This window comes from Euprymna scolopes, chromosome 28 (genome assembly GCF_053919585.1).
Source record: "Euprymna scolopes isolate OS-2025 chromosome 28, ASM5391958v1, whole genome shotgun sequence".
Lineage (NCBI taxonomy): Eukaryota > Metazoa > Mollusca > Cephalopoda > Sepiida > Sepiolidae > Euprymna > Euprymna scolopes.
In genome coordinates this window covers 102,627,591-102,643,563 of record NC_136509.1, presented here as the reverse complement: position 1 = coordinate 102,643,563, position 15,973 = coordinate 102,627,591, and positions in this window count along the sequence as shown.

Below are 15,973 nucleotides of genomic sequence, written 5' to 3'. Positions count from 1 at the left end.
AGAGCTGAAAGAGATATGGATGATGAAAAAAAGCAAGATAGTACCTATAATAGTGGGAACAATTCCGAAAAACTTTGAGAAGAGAATGGGAGAAATTGGAATCAGAGGAATGGCTGGAAAGATACAACGAATAACAATAATGAAAACGGCTGAAATATTAAGGAAAATCCTGGAATGCGGAGACTAATACGTGAGCCACATGCGTGGGCCAGACGAGCTACTGCAGAGACAAAACACGAAGCGTTACATGGAACCAAGAACATTGAATTTGCATATCTATAAGTTCTTCACCCCCATTCCCATTACCCCCCCCCAAGAATGATGCCAAATAGTCGAGAAGGCTCAGGAGGATAAAAGACTGAGGAGAGAGTGTTGACCAGACCTCCATCCCTATTCCCATTATCCCCTTCCGAGAATCGAATTGTTTCTACTTTCATCGGATTATTTCGATTATCGATTTTCGATACTCATCGGAGACATTCCGATGCGAAACCTACCTAAGAACATTCTCAGACACAAGAAATACATTTTTTCTGAAATATCCCCCAAATTACTCCAGCCGTTTTGGAGTCCATAATTCTTTTTTTTGTGTTTTATTTTAGTGATTTTCGTAATTTTGCGCATAAGCCTGACGAATCCTAGATGGATGAAACGCCGAATATTCAGTGTAGCTTTATCGCCATATATATTTTATAAATTACTAACTAGCTCTACCTACGTATTGAGCATTTTTGAAGTAAATACTTAAAGTTTACGCATAAATCTATACTTTCGTATATTAATTTCATGTGAGTAAATGAAGTAGTTATATATATATATATATATATATATATATATATATATATATATATATATATATATATATATATATATAGTAAAAGATAGTATGCAGTAAAAGATGGTCACACACTTTTGGAAGACACTTATTTTTAATAAAATTTAAATGAGAAATTTGAAAACTTTCAAGTGTCGAAAATAATAATAAAATCATTTTATTTACTTTTATTGTTGTCGTAAAAAAGATCACGTACCGGACTTCCTATCCTATTTTTAGCGAAATATTGGACTTGCATACTGTTAGTATATCTGTCCCCGTGTTAAATGATATCGTGTTTAAAAGAGGCTGCAGTTTTTTTATGATAATCGGATGCACCGATAGAAAGCGCTTGAGAAGAATATGGCTGGGCAACAACTTTTGTGCGCCATTTTATACAACATGCCAGTTGAGATAAAAAAGACCGCTCGGCGAATTGAAAAGATATCCAAAAAAATCGGCTAAAACGAATAATTCTGTGGTGTTCAATTAGACGTGCTTGAATAATGACTTGCTACCAATATATATATATATATATATATATATATATATATATATATATATATATATATATATATATATATATATATATATACGGCATATAACTTCGATACATCGGTTCCCACTGGATCACTAAATTTAAATAACCATGAGGCTGACTGCTACATATATATATATATATATATATATATATATATATATATATTTATATATATATATATATATATATATAAATATATATATATATATATATATATATATATATATTTATATATATATATATATATATATATAAATATATATATATATATATATATATATGTAGCAATATATATATATATATATATATATATGTATCAATCCTTATTTAAGAAGCTGAATGTAATTACAGAGCAATATAGAGAATAAATGACAGAAGGAATATCATTTTTGTCATTTATTCTCTCTCTCTCTCTCTCTCTCTCTCTCTCTCTCTCTCTATATATATATATATATATATATATATATATATATATATTTATATATATTTTTATATGTATACAAATACATGTACAATATATACAAATATATATATATATATATGTGTGTGTGTGTGTGTGTGTGTGTGTGTGTGCCATATGCATAAATAAAAAATAAATACGAAAAATATATAAATGTTTATATCTTTTCTGTATTTATTTCCTATGTGTTGATGTGTAGGAATACAAAAAATCTTTGAAAAAAAACCCCAAGAATGTTTCTTTCAAAAGCACATATTTTCGACCGATCCTTCGGTCTTCCTCAGTGTGAATGACGGATATATATATATATATATATATATATATATATATATATATATATATATATATGCACATAGAGTGTAAACGAGAAATTATCAGTAATTTAAATCCGCAATTAAGGTTTTTAAAAGCGCCATTCTCAATCTGAAATATTTTTAGAGTTGGAATGTTCCAGATCAGCCACTTAAAAATACTAAAAAGAACAATGACGGATGTCAGCAATAACCATAGAATGGTTATTGCTGACATCTGACATTATCAGAGACACTGATCATGCGCCTACGATTGTCTATCATGTGTAGCGTACTTAAGGGAATGTAAAGTGGAGAAATCCTTCACGACTGAGACAATTTTTATTTTTGTACCTTTTCTCCACACTAAAAAACGACCCTGGGTCTAACTCTGTCCCGTGGGGAGGCATTGTTAATAGGTACTATATCACGAAGCTGAATGAAATGAAATTGCAGCTTTTTTTTTTTTTACACAGTGATCACCACTTATCAAGGCCCGGAAGCCACTCAGGGATAAGGGTTATTGCAAGTACATTACGTTAGTGTAGAGATTTGATGAAATATTTACTTAAGGGGGCGGTTCATTAGGAATTGGTTAACATTGGACTTGAAGACATCCAAGTTGTAGTCCGGAGGGAAGCAGGCAGACGGAACAGAGTTCCACAGGCGTGCAGTTCTAAGAAAGAAGCTTTGTTCATGAAAATCCGCGTTTTGATTTAGGCACAGATATAGAGTGGGGGAATTTTTTCACAGTGAATTCAGCTAGACGGGTGTTTTTCGTGAAAGATTGGCGAGGGGGACCAGAGATTGGAGTTCAGACGAGCACCTGCCATGGAAATAACGATAAAACAAGGATAGGCTCGCAACGTCTCTTCTGTGGGAGAGAGGTTGCAGGGTAGAGAAAAGGGCATCCCCCACTAAGCCACGAAGTCTATTTTGTACTCTGTCAAGGCAGGATAGGCTATTTTAGCAGCTCCTGCCCAGATATGGCAACAGTATTCCATCCTTGGACGTACTTGGCTTTTATATAGATATAGATATGCTGAAACATATACGCACATATGACAGGAAAACAAATGAACACATATCTAAGGAAATGGCAGAAACACTAGAGGATGACCTCCAATCTGTAGTGGAATGGGGACGAAAATGGATCGCCACATTCAATGCTGCCAAGACTAAACTTGTTTCCTTCAATAACTACAAGAAACCTTCTCTACCACCAATAGCAATGGCCAAAGACTCTTTATCGGAAAGTACATATTTTAAACTCCTCGACCTAACGTTCACAGGAAACATTAGTTGGAAAAATTACATTGAGAGCATTGCCAGGACCGCTGCGAAAAAGGTAGGTTCTTTCCACCGTGCTAGAAAGCTACTAACACACGAAAGTATCCTGTACCTCTATAAGGCCACCACTCGCCCATGTATGGAGTATTGTTGTCATATTTGGGCTGGTGCATCTGCTACAAGTCTCTTACTCCTGGACAAGGTTAAAAAGGGAGTCGCCAACCTGATAGGTCCTGAACTGTCATCTAAGATTCAGCCTCTGTCCCATCACCGAAATGTAGCACCCTCTGCATGTTCTACAAGTACTTTAACGATGAATTCTCCGACGAACTGCAAGCACTTGTACTCCCTCAACGTAAATACCCCCGAGAAGCAGCAAAATCTCACCCCTTCACAGCTGAGATCCCGAGATGTAAGAGAGCCTTCTACTCTAGTAGATTCTTTCCCAGAACCGCCAGACTTTGGAATTCACTTCCGGGTTCCTGCTTCCCCAACTGTACTGACATGCAGAAGTTCAAGTGTAACGTGAACCGATATCTTGCTGCCCAACTCCCCACATAGTACCCCTGTAGCTTATGTCTCTGATAGTAGCCCCCTACATCAAAGTGGCAACATGCCTTGTTTGGGGGTGAAAATGTAATAATAAAAAAAATATGTCGGAAATCATGTTTAAACAAACAAACAAAAAATGCTATAGTGCGGACCTACATTTTATTGAACATTCTCTTATAAACTTTGCAGTTTTATTGGAGAGACATTTAGTAACAACAACAACAACAACAACAACAATGACAACTACAACAACAACAACAACAGCAACTCTTTGTATATATATATATAAATATATATATATATAAATATAATTTAAAGGAGATTAGAATAATAGTCTAAAGAGCTAAGTGTATTTTAATGTAATAGTGAAATTACTAGTTTAATTAAAATACAGGAAATGCTCGTTGTAATTTAGATATATAATAAGCTCGATAGTTAAATGTCCTAGAGCTAATTCAATATTAAGTAATGTGATTTATAATTTAAAAGTTTTAAAATTTTTAAAATTTAAAAATCAAAATTTAATTAAATTAAAAATCAGTTTCATAAGAAGGAACAACAACAAAGTCAATTATCTGTACGATCGTTTCGGAAATCCGTGCTTTTTATTTGTGGTATACGATCGTACAGATAATTGACTTTGTTGTTGTTCCTTCTTATGAAACTGATTTTTAATTTAATTAAATTTTGATTTCTAAATTTTAAAAATTTTAAAACTTTTAAATTATAAATCACATTACTTAATATATATAAATATATATATATATATATATATATATATATATATATAATTTTATTTTCTATATGTAAATATAGTCATATCTTGCTACCAGGTACATACCGTTTCGATCATTATTCATCTCATCAGGCAAGGAAAAATTTAGAAAATTAAAAAAGTGAAAAGGTAAGATCATTAACCCTGCTACACGTTAGACATGGCAAAATGTTTACTGAATTATATATTTTTTAATTGGAATTCATTATTTATTAATTTATTCATTGCGGACTATTATCCTCATCTTTTTAAAGTTGTTCTCACGACGTATGGCCAACTATTCTTCTGCCCTTCGTCAGGTGGGAACCACGACGGGATGCTCAGTATGTTATCTTAGCTATGGAATTAATGTATGAGCGTGACACTTATGACGTAAGGAAAAGTTTTTTGTGACATAACAGAAACATTTCTATGAAAGTATATTAAAATGAAAAAAGAATATAGATAGATTTCTATGAGTCGTTCTGTTTATAATTGATTTTTTTGCAAAAAAATAAACAAACTTACAGCCATTAAATTATAAGTGGTTTGCCATATTTATAGGTAAATGTGCACTGAACAAATATCATAATACTTAAAATTAAATTCACATTTTGATATATCTTTTAATTTAAACGCGAAAAAAAAAAAAAAAAAAAAAAAAAGCAAAAACAATTAGGACGCTGAAAACGTGTTGATTATTTATTTGTAACGAAATTAAAAAAAATATTTTCGGAGTTATTTATTTATGCTGGTAGTGCAGAAGAAAATATATGAATGTTTTTAAGAAAAGTGTATTAAAAAATGGAAAATAAATTTAAAAAAGGGGAAGGCGGTGGATAAATCGTCGTTGTAAAATGATCTTCTTGTTGTCAACGGGTTAAAGTAGAGTTATTTGTAAACGTAATACAGAAATGAAGGATGTAAAAAAAGTAGAAAGTATTAACAATTGTTTATTTGGATGATTTAAACGCGAAAAGAAATTGTGACGCTGAAAACGTACACAGTAAAACAATACGTTTTATTGTCGTGTTGATTATTTAGTATAATATATATCGTATATATGAAACAGGTCGATGATTATACGTATTATTTGTATACACATTTTGCGTTTGCTTCCCATATCTTGAAGTTTTTTATTCAATAAATTTAAGATATTCGCTTTTCTAAGGACGTCCGTTTATTCGAAAGAAACCGGTCCAGCGATTTGTGTTTATTTGTTTACGCTGTTATGGGTTTATGTTTAAGTACGCATGCGCAACCGGAAATCGTAAACCAGATGGTTTTTTACAACACCGTTACAAGGTCATTTGAGTTTTATAATTATATAGATATATAATGCTCTCTATCTTAGGTTGAGCAAATTGGGAAGTGATATACAAATTACATTTTAATATATTAAACGGTGCTCTTTGTGTAAGCAAATTGAGCTTAGGTATTTGGACAGTGTCAAATCACTGCTGATTCACTACCCGCATAGTAGCAGTCGTATAGCACAATGGTTAGAAGCTCCGACTGTCGATTGAGCGGTCGAGTTTCGATCCGGGCTTGTGGTAGTTGCTTGATTAGCCGCACTGATGAACTGTGAGACAGTACTGTATGTGGATGACTATATATATATATATATATATATATATATATATATATATATATATATATATATATATATATATATATATACATACATACATACATATATATATATTTATATATATATGTGTGTGTATGTGTATGTGTGTGTGTGTGTATATATATATATAATTTAAAGGAGATTAGAACAATAGTCTAAAGAGCTGAGTGTATTTCAATGTAACAGTGAAATTACTAGTTTAATTAAAATACAGGAAAGAGAAAGTGCTCGTTGTAATTTAGATATATAATAAGCTCGATAGGTAAATATCCTAGAGCTAATTCAATATTAAGTAATGTGATTGATAATTTAAAATTTAAAAATCAAATTATAATTAAAGTAAAAATCCGTTTCATAAGAAGGAACTACAACAAAATCATTTGATTTTGTTCTTATGAAATCATTTGATTCCTTATTATGAAACGGATTTTTAATTTAATTATAATTTGATTTTCAAATTTTAAATTATCAATCACATTACTTAATATATATATATATATATATATATATATATATATATGTATGTATATATATATATATATATACATATATATATTAGTGATATTATATATATGTATATATTAGTGATGGGGCGATTTCAATATTTTTTCCCAATTCCGATACAATTGCCGATTTCAAACTAATTTCTCGTTCCGAAACAATTGCCGATTTCGATTCCGAGTCTTTATAAATCTCTAAATATTTAACTCTAGAGTTGTTACTTTTTCCCGATTTATGTAAAAACACATGTCAAATGTGCGAATGTTTCCTCAAACGTGAAACAATACAATTTTTGAGGATGATCTGTAGATTTTAGTTTTATTAGTTAAAAGATCAATAACTATTATTATTTTATTATTACTACGAGCAGTGGAAGATGTTGTTTTTAACAAAATGTAAAACAAAGACAATTAAAAGAATCGTTTTTGGCATCTGAAAATATCCATAGTTTTTATCATTCCAATACCGATTCCGACACCCCCAAAATTCCGAGTTTTCCTATTCTCGATTTCGATTCCGATAATCGTCCCAGCGCTAACACACACACACACACACACACACACACACACACACACACACACACACACATATATATATTTATATATATATAAATATATATATATATATATATAAATATATATATATATATATATATATATATATATATATATATATATATATATATATATATATAACACATATTTCTCGTTAATAAAACATATTTATGTCAGTCTCCGCTTGGAACAACGTGTAACTTGACGTAGAGAAGATTAATATTAAAATGAAACAATCGATGTTTCTAAGTTTCACAATTACAGAAAACATTTTCAGACACTGACGTCATCTTGTTCAGAAATCACGTATAAATAATAATGTCATAAAGCTATAGGGGAATTGATATGAATGGATTTGCTGTCTTGTTTTGGTTCGGTTTCGATGTTTATATATGAATTGTTGATTTTGTAATTTCACAGAATATATATATATATATATATATATATATATATATATATATATATATATATATATATATATATATACTAGTGGACGTGAATCTATTTTCAACATGGCGTAATGTAAGCATATAACAATTGTAATTTCAACTTATCTTCCAACTTCTGGATTTTTAATCATGTCCAAACGCATTTTATTTCTTTTTGGTGGATTGGTAGCTGCTATTTTTTCTGATGTGTTAAGGGCAAAATAGATTCATTGACTGATATAATAATCAAGTGAATGATTTTGTGCTACGAAACAGATACTGTCATGAACTGTAAATGTTAACTGAATTAAATGAATAAATTGTAAGATGGTCAACATCATCATAATTGGAATATAGACTTTTGTCATGTTTCCATTATATGCTCTGTAATTACATTGAGCTACAAAAATAATGCTTGGTATATATAAAACTGAAATATGAGTGAATAAAGAGTATTTCCACAGAATATATATATATATACACACACACACACACACACACACACACACACACACACACATATATATATATATATATATTGTTTTGACAAAAACCAAGACATCAAGGAATGGATTGATAGCAACAAATAATGTATTTCATCGTTAGTTACAATTGTTTCAAGATTATTCGGACAAATGCAAACATTATGTCGTTTGTAAAATTTTCACAAAAACAGCCGTTCGTCAGGCTTATTGAATAAAAAAAAACACTTTATCAATAAAACATTATGGAAACCATTTTCCTCATAAAGAAAAGAAAATAATTTACCCATATCTCATCCCTATATATATATATATATATATATATATATATATATATATATATATATATATAGCAAATACTAATTACGTTTCTGAATTTTATAGATGAGGAATGACTGTTCGTATTATTTGGATTATTTTTTAGTATTATTTATTTATTATTTTCTCTAGGTTTCGGTGAATGTGACCTAGATCTTCTTCGAGTGTGTCTTGTTGAACTAGGAAATCTTTCTGTCTATCTCGAAAATCTGCATGGAATTTCGAACGGAATCCTTAAACCTACTTCGATAGCATGTTCTTATTAAGTCAACTATGACAGTGTAAAAGTCCTAATTAATTAATTTTCATGTATCTCGATCTGAGGATTGAACCTTTACTATTACGAAGAGGATAACTCTAAAACTGAATTTTACCAAATCCTTTGATTTTAGGAGCTTTAAATAGATTTACTTCATAATCTGACTAGTTTTTATGTTGTAGATATTATTACAACTTCGACAAAATACACCTGAAGAAGGTCGAAGGATACATCGACCGAAATGATGTGAAAAGATGATAACAACAGCCAAGAGAATACAAACAGTACATTTTTACAAACCGGTTCGCGCTAGATCACCAAAGTTAAGCAACGTTGAACCTGGTCAGTACCAGATTGGTGACCAGTTTGGGAATATCAGATGGGAAATCTATTTGGGAATACCAGGCGCCTATGTAGGGGACGTCGACACCTCCCTGCAAAAGTTACAAAAACCTAACGTTGTCATCCTCCTTAATGGGGACATACAAGCGACTGGAGACCGCTAGTGAATTTCCTACTCAGAGGAAGCCGGTTAAACCTGCATTAGGGTTCGTGCCGCAGGCCATTCTTTTTTTTCATAACAGCTTTGAAATCATCTCTTGCAAAGAATGGTCCACTAACTATCATAAAAAAACTCAAAAATAAAAAAATGGCATATTGTAAACCTCAAGATTGCATAGATTGTCGAATTAGTCATGAATATTCTTCAGTTTGACACGACGCATGTAGAGAAGGCCGAAGATCAGATCAGCCGGAAGGTTATGAGAATAACGTTCACGGTGAATACTATTGTTATCATACTTGAAGCTTTACCTAGTTGTCGTGATTATTACTCATCCAAAAATCAACTAACGTGGGTTATATATTTACCAGCAAAAATATTCAGACCAACAAAGTATTGATTGTGTTTTCTTAAATCTATGATAGTTTCTGGCCCAAGAATGAATTAATTTTATCTTGCATGCTGATTTAAAATATAGCATAAAAAGAAACCTGACAATTCTATTTTCTGCCTCCCCATCCCACCTCATACATCTAAAAACGGCACACTAGAGTCCAACTGACCGAACACTAGCACGTTACGGCGTTTTTGTTTAAACTTGTTGAACGCAAAGTTAAATCAAACTAAGACGATCCCTAATAGTTATTTATTGAAGATGGAAGCTTCTAGAAGATAAGTTGTTAAATTGCGATATTTATTTTCTTTTTTATTAAATCCAAATGTTTGTATTAATTATATGGATTTCACTTTTTATTTTGTAATTTTTCTTTTTTGGTTGTGGATTACTTAATTTATGGCTTTTATCTGATCCAAGACTGCGCTCATTTGATCTCGCATGCGGCATTAAAAAAAACGCCAATTCTATTCTCTGCCCTCCCCCGCACATTATAGCCATAAAAACGACACACAATCAGCATGCGAGAATGAAATTAGAAACTATAATAAATGGCGGCCACTCAGTAGTCTTCATTTCTATAGCTTTGTTTACACAAAAGGTGGACATACGGAAATTTACCTTAAACTATGGATATTATTAAACAGAAATATTTATTGCTGTGCACATTTATTCCTCACGCAATATATAAAAGGTTGGTTGGTTGTTTTTGTTTTACGGCATATCAACCCTTTTCGGGTTATTTAATGCCGAATTAAAAGATTTTGAAGAACAATTTTTTTTTTATAGAGTATATTTGTTGTTTTCACGTCGGTTTCTATTTAACCCATAGTTGGGACCCTAACAAGTACTACCACTCCGGGTCAGAGTGGACCTGGGAGCAATGGTAATTAAAGGGTGGCCCCACACTCCCCAAAGCCCACAAGCTGGGCCTCACCACTGGATATAGTTTAAGGTCATATCCAGGACCCCCATTGAGGGACTTCTACCCACTGCAGGGGGGCAGTCGGCGTATTCTAATGCCCCACCGACAGGGCCTATATAAAAGGAACTTCGTCTAGGTGTGTGGGTGAGGTCATTCCATATAAAAGGCTGGGTTAATTTTTATGAAATTTCACACAAATGTACATTATGTGCCTGGCAGTGTTCTTAAGTATGCATTTATATCGGAGCGTCTTCAATAAGTATCGATAATCGATATTCGAAAAACTCCGACAAAATAAAAAACTAGCTATCTTGACAAAAGGGGCCACTCTTTATTGGAACAAAAATAAAATTGCTTCTGTCAAGAAAGATTTCTATTTCGGCGTCCGAAGACAGAAAAGACTAAGTGTAGAATCAGAACAGATGCTACACTGGGTTCCTAGCTTTCAGTTAAAGACAACTATTGTAATCTGCAAGGAAGCAGTCATGGGGAAATGTGTTCCTTTTTTTTATAAGAAAAGACATTTACATTATATATGATTTACCCCACTCTCTATCTGTGCCTAAATATAAACGCAGATTCCATGAACAAAGCTTCTTTCCCAGAATTGCCTACATGTGGAACACTGTTCCGTTAGTCTGCTTCCCAGTTGAATACAACATGGTAGCTTTAAAACCCAATGTAAACAAGTTCTTGTTGTACCGTTCCCATAAATAATCAAATTCTACCCAATTTATATCATTAACGTTTACTACACTTTCACCTTACATACATTAACCCTTATTCTCGAGTGGCCTTCGGGCCTTGGTAAATGGTAACTCCCAAGCAGAAAAAAAATAATATACAAGCAAGCGCATGTCTCAATTTATAAGACTGCATTAACAGATGAAGTCCGGAGAAGGCGGGCAAGCTAAATCCAGTTTCAAGAGGCGGAGTTGAAAAAGCAACGACAGCAACAACAACGTCGGTCGACCAAAGATCAAGAGGCATCGGCCATTTTGAAAACGAAATCAGCAATCATTGGTCGCCATCAAAACCGCCCCTTTTTAAGGGCTTCCCAAAAGCAAGGGTAGAAAATATAGGATAGGATTTAATAGCGGGATGCTGGGACGCGGGAGGCGGAGATCAAAGTATGCAATGCCAAAGATGAAGAAGCAAATCCAATTGGATGATAGCGTAAAAGAATGAAGAAACAGAACGTGTACAAATAGGAAAATAGGAAAAAAGTACTTTATATACGAAAAATAAAATAAATAAAATTGTGTGAACAACTTGTGTTTCCGTGTGTTTCTAATCTCAATTTTACTTTGATAATTAAACTATGAAGGTAAAAAAAAGATGTCATTTAATCGACAGTTTATGTAAATACTAAATGCAATACCATAAATAAGAAGAGATTTTAAACAAAAATCTTAAAATAAATCATTTCAATACGAACGTTAATCAAGCGCAGTGCATTTTGGTTATTTACTAAACGATTCGGCCATTTTAATATTTTGTTAATAGCTGTAAAAGCAGAATATGTAACGTCGTAAGCCTTCGACATTTGAAAGGAATTTGAAAGCATTTAAACTGTCAAATCTTACGTATTTTTCTGACAGTAAAATTATTAGCAACATCTCATTTAATTTTGCATTACGTTTTGTGAACTAATTCGTCAAGTAATGTCTGCGTATGATGTTGTAATAACTGCGTGCTGATCGAGTCATGTATACGCCAAATGATTCTTGGTCCGATGGTTGTAGGTTCGACCTATGGCTGGGAAAATGTGTATGTCTAGCCGCACTGATGAGTTGTGATACAACGAAACAGTACTGTATGTGAAGGACTATATATATATATATATATATATATATATATATATATATATATATATATATATATATATGATTGTTGAGCTGGATTAAATCCGACGATATGAAATAAAATGGAGGTGGAATTTCATATATATATATATAGACACACGTGTGTGTGTGCGTTTTGGTAAAGTCTGTTTTAAAATTATACTTCACACCTTGTGTACATGAAATCCTTTAAAAGCTCAATGTTTTTTTAAATATAATAACAGAGCACATTATGTGCTCAGCACATATAAAAGAATACTAATACATTCTAAGTTTAAATGTTTATTTTCATATCAAACAATTCTTTCAGCATTTGGAACTTGGAATATAGCTACTTTGTTATTCTTGTATATATATATATATATATATATATATATATATATATATATATATATATATATATATATATATATAATCGTTTTCAATACCTATAGACATTACTGTTTCATCCTTCCAGAATACTCAGTGCAGAAATGTACGATTGCCGTTCGAACCTCAAAAGGAAACTATCTCTATCTCCATTTGCGAAGATGTGTGTGTGTCTGTGTGCGCGTTTATGTGTGTTATGGTTGAGTGCGTGTGTGTAGAGAACGTAGTAACGGTGGTCAATCCGTGTAGACTACTAAAAGTGTTTGGACAAGATTTATATAAAATTTATATAAAATTCATATAAAATTTATATGATATTTATACAGGCATATTGAGCACTTTTGAAGAAATATTTTTTTTTTTTTACATAGGCGTAACCATTTATCAAGGCCGATCGGCCACTCAAGGAGAAGGGTTAAAGAGTGTAGAGTAGTCAAAAGGACAATATAGTAATCGATAGTAATGGAAGTTCGGTTTGTTAACTTAAGTGGAACGGCTCATCAGTTTGTTAACTTAAGTGGAACGGCTCATCAGAAACTTGTTCACGTTGGACTTGAAGACAACCATATTATAGACAGCTGGAAAGCAGGAAAACGGAAGACAATTTCACAGGTGTGCAGTTCTAAGAAAGAAGCTTTGATCATGGAATCTATGTTTATGTTTAAGCACAGATAAAGAGTGGGGAAAATTATTGATAATGTTTTCAGCTAGACGAGTGTTTCTTGTGAAAGTTTGGCGAGGGGGGGACCATAGATTGAAGCTCAGTCGAACACTATTTTTAGTTTATGTTAGTAATATGCCTGAACGTAAATAATCAATATATATAATATAAGCTGAACGTCTGTCTGTGTGTGTGTGCCTGGTTACGAATAGGCAACCTCCATGGCCTTCGGGCCAAGATCAAAGTGTAGTATCTGTCCGGCAGATACTGATCGGCCTTGTGCCTAATTTGCTCGGTGGGGGAGCAAATAAATACCATCTGTTCCGGCAGATACTGCCAGCTATGACAAGCAAAGACCAGATGTGGGGGCAACCCCACATACCTGACCTTTAACCAGCTCCCATTTCCCACCTCTCGGGAGCTGGTCCCCTTTTTCCCTTCCCCCTCCCTTCACTCCTCACATTAAAAATTGGCCTTGTGCCTAATTTGCTCGGTGGGGGAGCAAATAAATACCATCTGTTCCGGCAGATACTGCAAGCAAAGACCATATGTGGGGGGAAACCCCATATATAAGACCTTGGTCAATGTAGGGCAACCCTTCATACGAATTGTCACTATCCCCGGGAGTTGGTCCCAAATTCCCCTTCACTCCTCACATTAAAAATCGGTCTTGTGCCTAATTTGCTCGGTGGGTGAGCAAATAAATACCGTGTGTCTGGTCATGAATAGGCTCCTATATGGTTGACTATGTTAAAAAAACTGATTAATGATAGAAGATATATCGAGACACAGGAATGGTTATGTTTGATCTGGCAGAATGGTGGTTCATAAAAATTGTGGGGTCGGCGTTCGCGCCTGCACTCCATGGAAATATGCCACAAACTTTAACAAAGACTTTTCATATCTATTTGCGTAAGTATACATTGATAATTATGTTTCAGTTTGAAGAAATATGGTATAATAAAATTATTGGGGTTTCGTTCGCGCCTGACATCCACAGAATGGAAATATGTCACAAAGTTTAACAAGGTTTTTTAAAAGGGGCGAGGGTTCACAATAGCACCTTAACTTTAATCTTAATTCACGTTAGGTTTTATTTATTTTTTGGAGTTGAATCATCTTGTGCGAATAAATTCACCTCATAAATTCACGTTCTTATTAAAGTGAAAGTAAAAAAAAAAAAAAAAGCCGGAACTTTAGACAATTCTCGACACAAATTTTTCATAACTCTGTTTTTTTCCTTCTCCACTTGCACGTGGCACTCTTTTGAATATAGATGAATAGATAAATGATAAAAAAATAAGAACGTTACTTGTTATCGTGTCAAAAGAAATAAAAAATCCTACTCACGTGATTTTGTCTTTTTAAAAACATTTACATAACCTTTTTACTTTTATTTATATATCTGTTTAAGCTTTTTTGTTAGTGTACTAGAAGGAATTCAATTGATTACAACCCTTTCTGCGTGTCCTTTACATTACAATAGTACAACCCTGAATCCGACGCCGCAAAACTACACCGTTCAATACTGTAAAACTAAAAAGAAGCTGTTCTGCTTGAAAAGGTCGCCATTTTCTTCTTATTCATATTTATATCGATTCTTTACTTTAAAAAACTAAAGTACTTACGTGTTTACTTTTTTAATATCCCATTTTTGCTGTTTCAGATTATTTTACTAAAGTAAGTAAATCTTCATTATTTTTCAAAACTGTTTTTGTTTCTTTGTTTTTCGATATTTCGTCGATATTATTTAGTAAGAGTGTTTAGCAGAAAAGCCAACAAGCGACTACGCGAAAAAAATAAATATACAAGAAATAAAAGTTACCATAGTCAATAAAAGTTCAGTTCATGTTTTTTTTTGTTTTGAAATAGTTTTTAATGCTCTTTACTTGAAATAATTTCAGCGAACCGAAATTAAAACGAAATTTGAGGCGATAACTACTTAAATGAATTTTTATATAAACTACACATGCTATAATCGAATATTCCCCAAGCACATAATAACGGAAAACATTAAAATATGTTTATAAATATTCCTTACGTTGACGGAACCCTCTTAAATTGTTAACACAGAAGGCTCAGGTGCCCCTCCTTTAAATTGAAAACGGGGCGCCCCATTTCAAAGTCGCTGCCATTTTGATTCTTTTTAACCGTTTCCTGAATTAAAAAAAATAATTTTTTTTACAAACTACTTAAAAATACAAACCAATAAAGTTTTCTATCATAAAAGTAAGTTTCATTGACTATGGTAACATTTATTTCTTGTATATTTATATTATTATATATATAACATTTTCTCTTTGTAAGTAAACATCATTTTGTTGGTCACTCTTGGCTACGAATGAAAACAAATTTGATATAAAAAAAATATATTTTCGCGAAAATTATCTTTACTTTCATCATAT